Below are 13,947 nucleotides of genomic sequence, written 5' to 3'. Positions count from 1 at the left end.
TGGACCCTGAGACAGCTATGCAACCAAAGCCTGGAAAAGCCCCTGCCACGCTGCCCATGCGGCTGTCCTGCTCCTCCGCTCTCCTCTCCCTCTCCCCTCTTTCGCTTGTCCCAGCCTGGTATTGGATCATGCGGGTAATTTCATTTTCCTATCAAATGCAGTTGTTGACCGCCTCTGTAACGTAAAGATGCTTGCCCAGATCATGCTGCAGCACCTTGGGTTTAAGTGGAGCTTCACAGTAACAGAAGTCATGATATATAAACAGGTTAGTAACAGAATACAGACTAACTTCCCCGTTACCTTCCTTTCCATCCTGAACGCTGAGTTAAGCCTTTCTTCTTAGCGCTAAAAATTTCCCGCTGGAAATGCTCTTTTTGGAAAATGCTGACTAAACAAAGTAGCAGAATTTTATAGGAATTTATCAACTTGATCTCAAAGGTAACTGCAAAATTACATAAATGTTGCATTTCAACGAAATCAGAGTGTTTCATTTTGCCATTTCAATAAACTACAGTAAAGCCAGAGCAAAAAGGGTGAAACGGAGAACTCTTCCCTGGCCAAAATGAAATACCACTTTTACTATGGAATGGAAATTCCGTGATGATTCACTCCGCCTTTAATAGGTATTTGTGCATCTTTTCCAAAGTTAACAATCCATGAGAAATTCGCCAATTGTGTTTTTTTATTTACGGCTTGGTGGGGGGGAGGTGTTATGGATATAGTTTGTATGGCAGTACAAACACAGAGCATGCATGCCATGTGGCGCTGCCTATTAAACAAAAATAAGAACAAAATGTAGTTGCAGCTCTGACCACTCACGGTGTTTGGAGCAGGAGCACTCGGACCTGTAGCTTTAATTCGTGTTCCTCTGGGTACTGAGCAACAAAGCTGGAGCATCAGCTGGAACCAGTGAGTCCCCAAGAGTCATGAAGGTTTTGAGCTAAGGTTTTTGTTTCTGGCCGACTTCTACTTAAGCAACTGAATAAAAAATTTAAATTAAGATATCTTTAAATCAGCACTTTCCAGGAGATATGATAATCTTCAAATAAAACATTATGAGTTTGATGTAGAGATAGCAAGATTCGCTGACCTTTACAATGGTGCTTTATATATTAACTTACAGTTTCAAGCGTTAATGACAATCACAGGGGAAAGTATCAATATTTAATTTTTTGAAAATCATAGTACAGAAAAGAAAAAGTGTTTAGTTTCATAGCTCATGGAGCTTTTATCTCTCTGATTTCAGCGACTTTTCACATCAAGTAGGGTGTACATCCTGAAAATGTTGCAGTAAAACACAAAGAAAACTATTTTTCCTTTATAGCTGAAGTGTTGTATTCAGAACCATACTCTTTGATGACCATAAAACGCCAGGACCCTTTCCCAAATCATATTAGGATCCAGGTCTGGCCCTTCCATGCTTTCAAAGTTACAACAAGGGACAGGTATCTTGTACAATGTGTGTAACCTGAAGATGCCGGGGGGGCAGGGGGCTCTGCTTTTACAGCTTAGTCCCAGTTCTTCTCCCCAAGGGAGGCTGAAGGCAACCCAGGTTGGCGACTCGCTCTCTGCCATGGCTCACAGGCAGCAGGTCATCTGAGGAAAGGGTGAACTTCTGCAGCTGTTCTTGAGAGCAGAGCAACAGCCAGGGCTCCCTGGCAGCAACAGCTGCCCAGCTGAGCATACGCAGTGGTTCTCCGGGTGCCTCTCAGGCTGTGTCCCGTCTTTACCCCATCCCTTCCACCCGGCTTTCACAGTTCTCTGGGACAGAGCAGATGCCCAAGCACCCTTGCCCAAGCATCCTGCAAGACCTCCCTGTCTGGTAACCCATTTCCCTTGCAGCAGGAGCTGCTTCAGACACTGACCCTTCTAGGAAAACCTAGTCCTGAAGGAATCTGGGGCTGGGTCCTAAGAAACAGACAAGCATTCAAAATTTAAATTGATGCTCAACACACGTGCACAGGACGTGCAGCTCTGGTCCCCTGGCTGCCCAACGGTCATTGTCTTACTGAGGCGACCAACTTACTGACAAAAATTATATATGAAAATTATTTGTATATGATACAAATTTTTTTTACAATTAAAAAATGAAAAATACTGATAAAAGCTGAGAGATAACTTTCTGACGTAATTCTTTTAAGAGTACTGAGCACCCACAGTTTCCACTGTTTTCCCAAGTTGAGCAGCAAAAACTTATGACTTTTAAAACAAAGGAAAGCAAGGAAGAGTTGGCTACGGTATCTACCCCACGTATAATTTTTAGTTTATTTGCTTCCTCCGTACACATTGCTACTGTCTCACAATTAGATTAAAGAGTGTATTCGTTGGACTCCCATTGGTTTTGGAGAAGGCCTTGGTCAAAGTATTTTAATACAGTGCATCAGTTTATTCATCCAGAAAATAAGAATGATCATATCTGCCTCAGAAGGTATTGTGAGGATACGATTATTATCACGTGTTTGTAAAGTGCTTTAAGATATTCCTCATTAAAAGAATTAAACTGCAATTATTGGGGGTGGATGGGTCTTAGTTTTTTTATTATTACTTCCAGGGACTTCCCCCTCTCTGGCCTGAACTTACCAGCATATTCCCTCAGACTTGTTTAGCCTACTTTTAAATTGTTGCTCTAATTTCAGTGCCAAAAGAAATGCTGAATCATGAAACTGAGGTTTTGGAAAACTTTATTTATATTAAAGAAATGCACCGAACAGCATTTCAAGATTCCTCTCCGCCCTTTCTTGCAGTGTCCCTCAGTTTGTGCGTCCATCACACATTTAGGAGGGTTGTGCCGTGCTCCTGCCCCTTGGCAGGTTGAAGGCTACATTTTTATTTTTTTTCTAGATGGAGAATGTCTTGCTTTATAACTGTCAAAAGGCAGATCCCCCCCTGCCACATTTTGGCATCTTCTCCCATCTAGTCTTTCTCTGCGGTGCAAACCCCCTTGAGTCTTATCAGAAGGAAATCCTGAGTGCAGCATTTTGTTAAGATTCCTGGTGCAGTTTACAGTAATTGTAACCACCCCACACCACCACAGCCGCACACGCTTTGGAGTTTTATGTTGGGTCATCCACATGGGTTATCCAATTAAACATCATTCACATGGGCTATCCAACTAAACGGTGTTACTGGAATAATGTCATATTTCCTAAGAAATTAATGGTAGTGGCTGGCATATGGAGAGTCTTTACCTTTCGTCATCACTTAGTCATTAATCCAAGGGAACACCAGCACTGAAATAAGCAGTAGTTACAAAGAGTTACATCCAAAGATTAAAAAAAAAAAAGGTTATCTGAATCTGGGCTTGGATAGGACCTTGCAGTTCAAATTTACATCAAACTAAACCTGAGGAGCGACGTTTTGGAGGGCTTGGTTTCTGCATCAGAGTCCTGAAATGTCAAGTTTCTCATTCTTTGAAAGAATAACTGTGACTGCAGTCATAGCAAGCAACAGTTCATGGCAGTGGGAGACAAGTTTCAGATGCTTTTCTGAAATACTGCTTGTTTAATTATGCAGAGACAGATAACTACTGTCGCAAAAAAATGAAAATTCTGCCTCAAAATGTATTTCCTATTATGGCTGCGTCTGGTACCTAAACAACTACAGCTTTCCTTTTCACAGAGGTACGTGGAAAAATTGAAAGATCACAACCATGAAAATTATTATATATTCCAAGCAATTCATAAAAGTAAAGGTCTTTGGAAACACTTCAGAAATTAAACACTGAGGCCTAAAATCATGTGAGTTTTAAGAACATAAAATTTAGTGCAGTGTTGCTTGTCAGAAGAAAAATTTACTCCTCATTCATAATTTGCTTTCCTGAGTCTGTATTTTAGATTTGTAAATGTAGGTATTTGCTTAACTTGAGCACATCAGTCATTTCATTGATTTCAAATGTTATTATGTTCTTGCAACTTGAGATGAGTTTCACGTATAGGAAGGTCATCGCTTGAACTGTAGTTTATAGAGAGTCTTAGAGTCTTCCCACAAGTGGAAAACATATAAATATAATATAAATCCACATAAAGGATAGTTGTACAACCACATGTGTTACATGAGGAAAATCCTAATTTTTACTATTGTTAGAAGAATCTGAATTTTTACCAAAATGATGAAATAGAACTGGCTATGTATAGATAAACAGCAGTAACTAACCAGTCTTCAGAGTTGTTCCCCAGCTACAAGCACAGATGCCTACTGAGGTTTCTCCAAAGAGTTTAAAATTCGGTTCCGACAAATATATAACAAAAGGAGATGTAAGACAGAGGGATTAAACCAACAACACATTTCATACAGATAAAGCACTTAACCAAGTTGATTTTAATCTTTTTGATTTAAAAAAAAAAAAAAAATATTTGCCCTAAAAATTCTTCTCTGTCAATCCTTTCTCCCTGGGCAAATAACGTTTTGTTGCAGGCCAAGGGTGGTTTCGGGAGCTATACCTTCTCCTCTGACACCCTCCCTCATTTGTATTCCTGGCTGCACAGCAGCACAGCGCACATTTCCTCCCGAGCTGCCAAGCCAGCCTCACTGCAACCCCTCTGAATAGGCGCCCGGAGGGTCACCGTGAGCTCACCCCTATTCCTGCTGCTCGATATTCACCTGAAGCTGCTGTTGGGCAGGGGGTTCATTTTCAGCAGGGAATGAGGGGATTTAGCCACGCGAATCCCATTAACAGCAGAGGAGCCGCACGGCTTAAACCTCGGCGCACTGTACCGAAAACTTACCCTACCATCTCTGATAAAAATCCCCATAATGGATTCTTTGTTTAGAAGGAACCACCGAGATATTTTGTGGTGACACTGCGACTCATCTGAAACACTACACCACTACTGAATGGTTTACTTAATTAAGAATTCCTAAGTAAATATTTTGAGTGTGCATCAGTTGCCGAAATTGGCAGGAGCGTCCCGGGCTCTGAATGCCATCTGCATATGTTTAGGCTTTCAATTTTGTTTTCCACCGCTGGCTTTGGGAAATCATTGTTCGGCGCATGTGTTATTGAAATGGAAATCAAAGAGGGCTGTGTGGTACGCTCATCTCTGCTGGAGCTCCAAGCTGAGCCTTCGGACGTGGGGGCCAGGGACAGCAACACGTTTACTCCCAAAAAACAAAAGGCATAGATTTCTCTGAGGAGGTCACCCCAAAAAAAACAAAGCCGGCTAGATTATATAGTGTGATTGCTGGCATGGTCAAGAATGAAAGTGGTGGGATATCTAAGCTTCAGGGATGACTCACGCAAGGGCAGAGCGTGCCTCAGGCTAAACGCCTGCTTTAGAGAGGAATCGATGGGGGAAACATCAGCAAAGCCTTGGATTCACACCCTCCCCTTCCTGCCAGCTGGGAGGCACAGGACAGCTGCTATGAAGCTGGCAGCAAATGATTAGGCTTCAGGAGGAAGCAGGGGAGACCTTGCCTTGCGGAGAGATGTCCCCAGGTCACAGCGCCTGTGTGGCAGTGTCCTGCATGCTGCCCCTAGGACCCACACTCACGGGCTGCACCACAGCAGCAAGCACGGGCTCTGACCAAGGGGTCTCCTCAGGGCCCACGGGGTTTTGTGTCCGTGCAGATGACTCTTTTATGCAATCTCTGTTGTTGTGGCATTTACCCCACTAGTTCTGTAGGGCATACCAAAGAAAAGCTTACACCGAGTACCAGAAGCAGCAGTGCAGGCGTGAATGTTATGAGCCAAAATGGAGATGGTAAAAGCCCCGTGAGTCAGCAGAGCACCCCTCTCTACAAGAAGGGTTTGTACCTTGCACTGTCCTTTTGGTTGCTGCACAAAACCATAGGATTAACAGTGGTCCTGAGCCCAAATTGTAGGATAGCTGGGGAGTGGTACTCGCTTTGGCCTACAGGAGAGATGGGGAGGGACTCGTAAAATAAGGGAGTGTAGCGATAGGACAAGGGGTAATGGTTTTAAACTGAAAGAGGGGAGATTTTGATTAGATATCAGGAAGAAATTCTTTACTGTGTGGATAGTGAGACACTGGAACAGGTTGCCCAGAGAAGCTGTGGATGCCCCATCCCTGGAAGTGTTCAAGGCCAGGCTGGATGGGGCTTTGAGCAGCCTGGTCTAGTGGGAGGTGTCCCTGCCCATGGCAGGGGGCTTGGAACCAGGTGATCTTTAAGGTCCCTTCCAACCCAAACCATTCTGTGATTCTTAATGCAAGAAGCTCCATCTGAAGGCCCAGGAGCATCATTTAAATATCATTACAGCAGGGTGGGAGGACTGGGAGAGGTTCGAGACAAAATTTTACTCTCCTACTCACCAGCTGTCAATCACCATCAGTGCTTGGTATCGGCCTTGAGCTAATCCTTGCTGCTCATGCCAGAGCAAGAGAAAGCAAAAGCATCTATGACTCAGGAGTATTTCTGGCATGATGTCTCCTGAGAATTATCCCCAAAAATGGCAATCCAATATGATTGTAAGTTGATCCATATCTTATTTAGTGTATGACTGATCCACTGCAATAATTTTTATTAATATTTAAGTGAGGCAACACTTGGTATGTAACAGCAGGATATCTTGAAGACCTGTTAAATCTCTAGTTTACCTTTACTGAAATTTTTCACACCAAGGGAAGACTCGTGGAAAACAGAAATGCCTCACACGCCTCATATGTCCTATTGTATAAAGCACACTGGCAAATTGGACATTTAAATTTACATTGCACACTTACTTTCTTGCAGCAGGCATTCTGAATTTACATGTCAAAGTACTATATAACAAGCCTTTTCTTTCTTGTCTCCACTCACATTATTCTAAGGGCATCTTGCTATATGGTGGAAAACATTCACGTCTTGTACATATAAAAATCAATAAAAGTAAAATAGGATGTTAAAATATCTGAAGTGTGGGAAATGTCAATTCCAAAGCAATTTGGGTTTCAAGAAGCGTTTGGTTTGCTAAACCAGAGTAAAGTGATAGGCTTTAGCAAGCTGTGGCCTGTGTTGGAAGCTGCAGGAAGGCGACAGCTCTCCTGGCATGCATGGGGCAATTTGTGAAAGGCTGGAATATTCCTGCTTTGGGCTTGCCAGTGATGAAGGTGGTGACACGTGGCATAACTGAACTTAGCTGAGTAAGTTTAATGAAAAATGGTGTTGATATAAAATAATTCGATTCTTTTGAAAACCCAGGACTATATCAAATTTAGAAATCAAACTGAAACACTTGTGTTTCATACAATTTTTTTCTTATAGCTATATAAACACTGTTAACAGGACCTACCATTTCAGTTCTGCAAGCATACTTCTGTTATGCCCTGCAAAGTACCGAGCAACTTCTACCATCAGTAACAAAAATGTCCGTTCCTGAATGCCAAGACACTTGGTGAGCACTTGCAGTTGGTATTGATGTCCAGCACTATTATTTGTCTTCGACCTCATTTCTGTTTTCCCTTAGCACTAGAAAGAGTCATGCTGATATCTGACAGAAAGTTAGAGAGTTGTTTGCTGAAGAGCGATCCACCACAGTGGAAAGCAAAATGACCTTGCAGAATAACTGTGGTGGGATATTGCAGTTCCCCTGTGGGGGAATACAACTTTGAAATACCAAAATAGCTGGAAGAGATAAGCCGCAGATTTTTGATGTCTACACAAAAACAATTCAATGTTACGGAGAAATAAATATTTCACACTTAAAGTTGTAAAATGCATGCTTTTGTTATGTTTTTCATATATCAAATAAGAATGAATAAATTCTCTCCATAACATATGCATAGATGCACCAAGTGCAAGGTCCTGCACCTGGGTCACGGCAATCCCAGGCACAAATACAGGCTGGGCGGAGAATGGATTGATCGCAGCCCTGAAGAGAAGAACTTGGGGGTGTTGGTGGATGAGAAGTTTAACATGAGCTGGTAATGTGTGCACTTGTAGCCCAGAAAGCCAACCACATTCTGGGCTGCATCAAAAGAAGCACGGCCAGCCGGTCAAGGGAGGTGATTCTGCCCCTCTGCTCTGCTCTGGTGAGACCCCACCTGGAGTACTGCATCCAGCTCTGGGGAAACCAACATAAGAAGGACATGGACCTGTTGGAACAGGTCCAGAGGAGGGCCACAAAGATGATCAGAGGGCTGGAGCACCTCTCCTATGAAGACAGACTTACAGAGTTGGGGTTGTTCAGCCTGGAGAAGAGAAGACTCCAGGGAGACCTTATAGCGGCCTTCCAGTACCTAAAGGGGGCCTACAGGAAAGATGGGGAGGAACTCTATCAGGGAATGGAGCGATAGGATGAGGGGTAACAGTTTTAAACTGAAAGAGGGGAAATCTAGATTAGATATTAGGAAGAAATTCTTTACTGTGAGGGTGGTGAGGCACTGGAACAAGTTGCCCAGAGGAGTTGTGGATGCCACTTCCCTGGAAGTGTTCAAGGTCAGGTTGGATGGGGCTTCGAGTAATCTGGTCTAGTGGGAGGTGTCCCTGCCCATGGCAGGGGGGATTGGAACTAGATGACTTCCAAAATCCCTTCCAACTCTAACCATTCTACGATTCTGTGTGGGCATTTTCCAAACTTTATTCCAAGCCTTAATAGCCATAACTGGAGTGACATTTTGGCTTCGTCCAAAGTTTAGCAGACTGCTCTCCCCTGTGAAAAGGTTAAAAGGGGAAGAGGAAGATTAAGTCCTTCAGGCAAAGTCTAAGATTTGGGAAGACCTGCTAAATTTGTGAGATCTGATGGAAGTGTGTCACAGTCATGGTGTGGCCCTGAAACTATGGTAGAACAGTTCTTGTGCACAGAAGCATATATTCCTTGGTTAGCTTGCTGTACAATGTCTTTCAGTTAATAGCAAGTATGCATTTGTGGGTTTAAAAACTTAAAGATGGACTGTTGGTGGAATCTATTTTAAAATACATCCTTTGTTATATTTTTCATTTAAGTATATGATATATGTTAATCTTTTGGCTTTGCTTGGACGGGACTTCCATGGATGTGGTACAAAAATTGAAAGAGGAAAGCATGTAATAGTGGGCCCACGGGAAAGGAAGATACCTGCTTCCCAAAAGGAAATCATCTGGATTTATTGCTGTGGTGGTTCAGGTAGGAACTCATTTTTGTTAGCTAATATCTGGGCAGTCAATGAGAAAAAATTCAGAAAACTTACTAATGAGCCATTCTGTTGTAAAATTTAATCTTCTGTGTTAATTTTAAGACTACACTGCAATGGCTGCTAATCATGAGGATGAAAGCATGTATGTGGCTTTAAGCTACACCTGAAAACTGATAAAAAACAGTCTCAGAGGTCCTTTTAAGTGAAGAAGGTGGAAAGACCATATTGACCCCACACACAATGTGCAATTTGGACTAAATGACCACTGGAGGTTGCTATTTGTGCACAGATATATGACCACAAATCAAGCTGTCTGACTGGTCTTGGCTTAGCAGTAGAAGAAAAAAAAAATAAATTTACTTTGTCGGTGACATTGCATTTTTATATACTGAATCCACCAATATACTCTGAGTCATGATTTATTTTTTCTTTTCTCATCGCATTTTTCATGGTGGTAAATCTGCTAAGGCCATGAGATATCAGGATGTGAAATTAAATAACATAGAATCATCATGGAATCATAGAATACCAGGTTGGAAGGAACCTCAAGGGTCATCTGGTCCAACCTTTCTTGGCAAAAAAAAATTTGCATCTGCAAACAGAATTAAAACCATAAAAAACATAGGCTTGATGCTGTCAGGGTTACTTACTGGCTTGTTTCTACACCTGGAATGGGTGCATTGCTCAAACCAGTGGCAGCGTTTGTTGTTCCCATCTGTTCTAATTGTCCCGCTTAAGGCAAGACTGCTGTCTGCCAACACAGAGGATGAAGAGCGTAAGGTCTTCTCTTGATTTTTCTCTACAATTGATGAAGCTTTGGGATGACACACCACCAGGGGAAGGACAGCCTCTCCTGAGCAGGTATGCAGGAGGTAAGGAAGTGAGTGTGACAACTGGGCGCATACTTGGCACTGCCCAAGTGTACCAGGCAGTTCATTGGCTCCTTGACATACTCCCAAATTGGTTGCAGAGCCTTGAGCCCTAGATGTTTTCCTCCTCAATGGCCTGCTTTCACCTTTCCCTCAAATTACACGAGTTGGTGTACACTCATTTATAGTGACCTCACTTGCATTGTTTCCAAGACGTGGGAAAAACTGGGAAAGAAACACAAAGTCCCAGAAGCAGAAACCACTGACCTCTCCAGGTCTGGCGTGAAGGCAGCTATTCTTTGCCCTTTTTTGGAGCAACTAATTACATCACAGTTTGTCCCACGTGCTCTACTTTTGGAATCAAGATATTTTGCCTTTTCTAATATTTTTCTATTGATTTAGAGACTCGCATCCATTCTGTGGGTAGTACTATCATGTTGCTACCAGTGTGCAGAATGCCATGTCACATTACTCAGTGGCAGGTCGGCACATCCAGAAAGAAAGTCCACAGAAAATTACACAGGCACAAGCTACTGGAAGCAGCAGAGCAACACCTGTTCAGTTTTAGGTGACCTGGCAGATACAGCCTCCCTCCTGGCCTTGGTGTTGGAGATGGAGTTGCACAGCCAGCCCGCCTTGCAGACCAAGGGTACTTCTGCACCATCACCCGGTGGCAAGCTCAGCCTCATGCAGACACATCCAGACCAGCTTTGGGTGACCTGTTAGAAGTTGCAGTGTAACCACCGTAGACCTGAGACGAGCAAGGGCTGATTGCCTGGGTGCTTGTCCGGTTCCTGGGACAGGTTTGGCAACCAGGAGGTTGTGCTATAGCTAGACTAGTAGCTTTAAATGAGCTCACTAGGCTGTCTGCGACGTGGGCATGCTCCTCAAACAGAGATGCCCTGAAAGTTCCCTTCAGCCTGCACAGCTCAGGTGAGATTTTGCAAAGCCTTGATTTAAGGACCGGCGTATTAAATACCAGAGATCTATCACAGATTTCAATATGCTAGATACATAGTTGACACCCTTCGTGCTTTCCTAGTCATGTAGTCCTATTTGCTTCAGCAGGAAAATTTGCTATTAAGCTGCAAATCACACTAAGGAAATGTATCAGAATACATCCCTGCATAAAGACTTCATAGTAAACACCAGAGCCCAAAATTAATCGAAGATGTAGAAGCCTTGCACTGAGGTAGATACTTAAGAAATACAGATTGCAGAAACCCTGCAGTTGGTAGATTTTAATACTTCTAATAAATATTTGTCTAAAAATAAAATAAATTAAAAATGCAGCCTATTTTTAAACAAATACCTGAATTGCCCTTGTAAAAATATTTTTTTTAATAGCCTATTAGTGCATTAACTAATCTTGCATTTCCCCTTCTGAGTCTATTTGGCGACATTTATTTCCCAGTAACAAAATTATTTGCAGCCTTTCTGCACCATCACAACTAACTGTAAGCAAAACTGCTTGCCATTTTTACGGAGCGGGTCTGTATTCCTTGCACCCAGCAAAACTCCCATTGGCTCTTGATAATCATGCAAAGAGAAATTCTGATCCGTCAGATAGATAACTTATGCTTAACTTCCTTACATGAATTATCTCATTCAAGTTGCAAGGCAGTTTGTGTACATGAGGTTATTCAGGTTAGTAAGAGAACAAAAGAGGGTTCGGTTGCGAATACCCTACGAGACGCATCAGATCTTCGGATCTGTTCCCAGAACTTGAGCAACACGATAAAATAGCTGCAATCTGAGAAGGCCTTGAAGGTAAAAAAAAAAAAAGGAGGGAACCCCCCAGAAACTGTAGAATATAAAAAATATATCTCCTATGCAGATTTCCAAATGTTCAAAATGTTATTGTATTCAGCGTGTGGGCTTTCTGTGAACAGAAACACTGTGTTTTATAATCTGAACTGTCAACACTGGTGCAAAACAATGTAACACCCAACAGAGCTATCCATGACTTTCTAAGGTTTCTTTCATCTGCTTATTTCAAAATTTTAATTTCGAGTGATGTAAGAGCCATGGTAAACCACACAGTAACTTTTCTAGTTCCCCAGCTTGTTGAGCTTATTCCAGGTGCTCAGAAGGATTAGCAAAAGCCATTTTGAGTTGTTTTTCCAGAGGGAGTTTCTAAATTTGGTAGGCAGCCATAAAAATCATGCATCTGTGTTATTATCCCAGTAGCCCGTGTTGGGTGTGTCCCTGGCTTTTTGCAAATCGCTATAAGCTTGTGAAAGCAGCTGGATGAAATACTTGTCCTTCTAAAATCTTCTCTCAAAAGATCACACACACACACTGGCAATCATACCTATGCAAGCATTTACCTGCATTTTTGTTATGGTGTATATTGACCCCAATTAAGCTTCTTCCTGCCTTCAAACTGAAGATGCTGTTGGCTATGGGCATCTTGCATGCTTTCCCCCTCCTGTTCTCTTTCTAAATCTAGTAATTCGAAGACGTCCCTTTATGGCCATGTAATCCAAAGAATGAGCATATTTAAAGAGGTAAGCAATAATAAACGTTTGGGATTCACAGCTGAGCCAGCAGAGGTGGTACTAAAACAGCTACATAAAAATGAAGTATAGGAAATCTATAGGGTATATAGGCAGATGGTCAGCACACGGAGCGTCAGTCAGCGAGCACCCAGCACAGGTTAAGCGTGGCTTAACAGCTACATCTGACTCACACCCTAGTTTTCATCTTCTGCCAGCCTCACATGCTTAGATAAATCTTCCTTCACTGCTAACAAATACTTACTCTGTTTTTTTTCCCAATTCTGTCACTCTTGCCACTGTTTTTTTTAACTTTTACCCTTAAGCACACTAGAAATTGATAGAGAAGTGTAACTTTTCTGTCTGAATTACATTTAACCATTCCAGAGGAGAAAAACTTAAACTAACGATATCATCATGGACTATAATTCAGTCTTGAAACTATTAAATTTTCCTAAAAGCCTACAAATTAAATATCATTAAGCCCTATGGCACTTACCCACTACTCAGAAAGTGAGCTTAGTTAAAAAGGGTTGTGATTGTAGCCAAGAATAGTCATGGGCGTGCTCTAAGATGTGAAATCTGCAACCTGCATTCTTAGTTTCTCCCAGTGGGTACCCAAATGATGCGATACGCCTTTGCATATGGTGTTAAGCCAGCCCTGGCAAAACAAAGCACACGCTTATCTTTAAGTGTACCAGCAGAACACATGCATCTAAGGATCTATAAGCACATGCCAAAGCACTCTGTTGGACGCACAGCAGTGTGCAGAGCTGGCCTCTGGATGCTTACATTGAAAGGCTCCCGTTAGGATATTACAAGACCACAAACGCTGGTTTGAGACTGAATGAGCTGCATTCCCCAGAGAGGGTCTTGCGAGGAAGCACTGTGGTAACCACTTTTGTCTGAATGGGGATGGGAAGTCACAGTATTAACAGCAGAAGGGAATAAATAGGACAGAAAGCAACCTTAAGGAGACAGTAGTCCACCCACCTTCCCTAAGGCAGGATCAGCTATGCACTTCTCACCCCTGACAGATACTTAGTACTATTTATAAAAACACTCTAACTTAATTTTCCCTAAATTCCAACTCTTCAGTGCTCCTTCTTTAATGCCCTATGGAAACAGAATATTTTGTCCCCAGAGGTCTTGCACCATCTTTTACATTTTTTATAAATCTTCTGCAGCGCAAAACAGTCCTTATCCAACTTTTCCTCTCAGGCATGACACCTCGGATCATTTCTATTGCTCTCTTCAATGCCCCCTCCCACTGGTCCATGTTTTTCTGCACAAGAAGCTGCTAAACTGAATATGGCTAGCACTGAAGGAAATACACTCCCCTCTCCTCCTCACAGGGATACAGTAAAAAGATAACTGGTTTTGCTGTCCCACACATTAAGTGCCATTCTGGATGCTGCCTGCTACCCACTGATCCTGGGCTTAGCTCTAATTCGGGAGATACCCCAGCGCAGCTGTCATCAGTGGGTATCTTCTATATCATGCTCTTACCCTTCCTTGCTCACCAACATT

General features: G+C 42.5%; 1 protein-coding gene across 2 annotated transcripts in view; it reads right to left on the bottom strand.

The window, feature by feature from the left end:
• The window catches only part of WNT7B (Wnt family member 7B), a 98,774-nt gene that overhangs the window by 42,734 nt on the left and 42,093 nt on the right, over positions 1-13,947 (bottom strand). The gene's annotated exons all lie outside the window — the stretch shown is intronic.

The sequence above is a fragment of the Larus michahellis genome, chromosome 1 (assembly GCF_964199755.1).
Source record: "Larus michahellis chromosome 1, bLarMic1.1, whole genome shotgun sequence".
Classification (NCBI taxonomy): domain Eukaryota; kingdom Metazoa; phylum Chordata; class Aves; order Charadriiformes; family Laridae; genus Larus; species Larus michahellis.
This window is presented reverse-complemented; position numbering and strand designations above follow the sequence as displayed.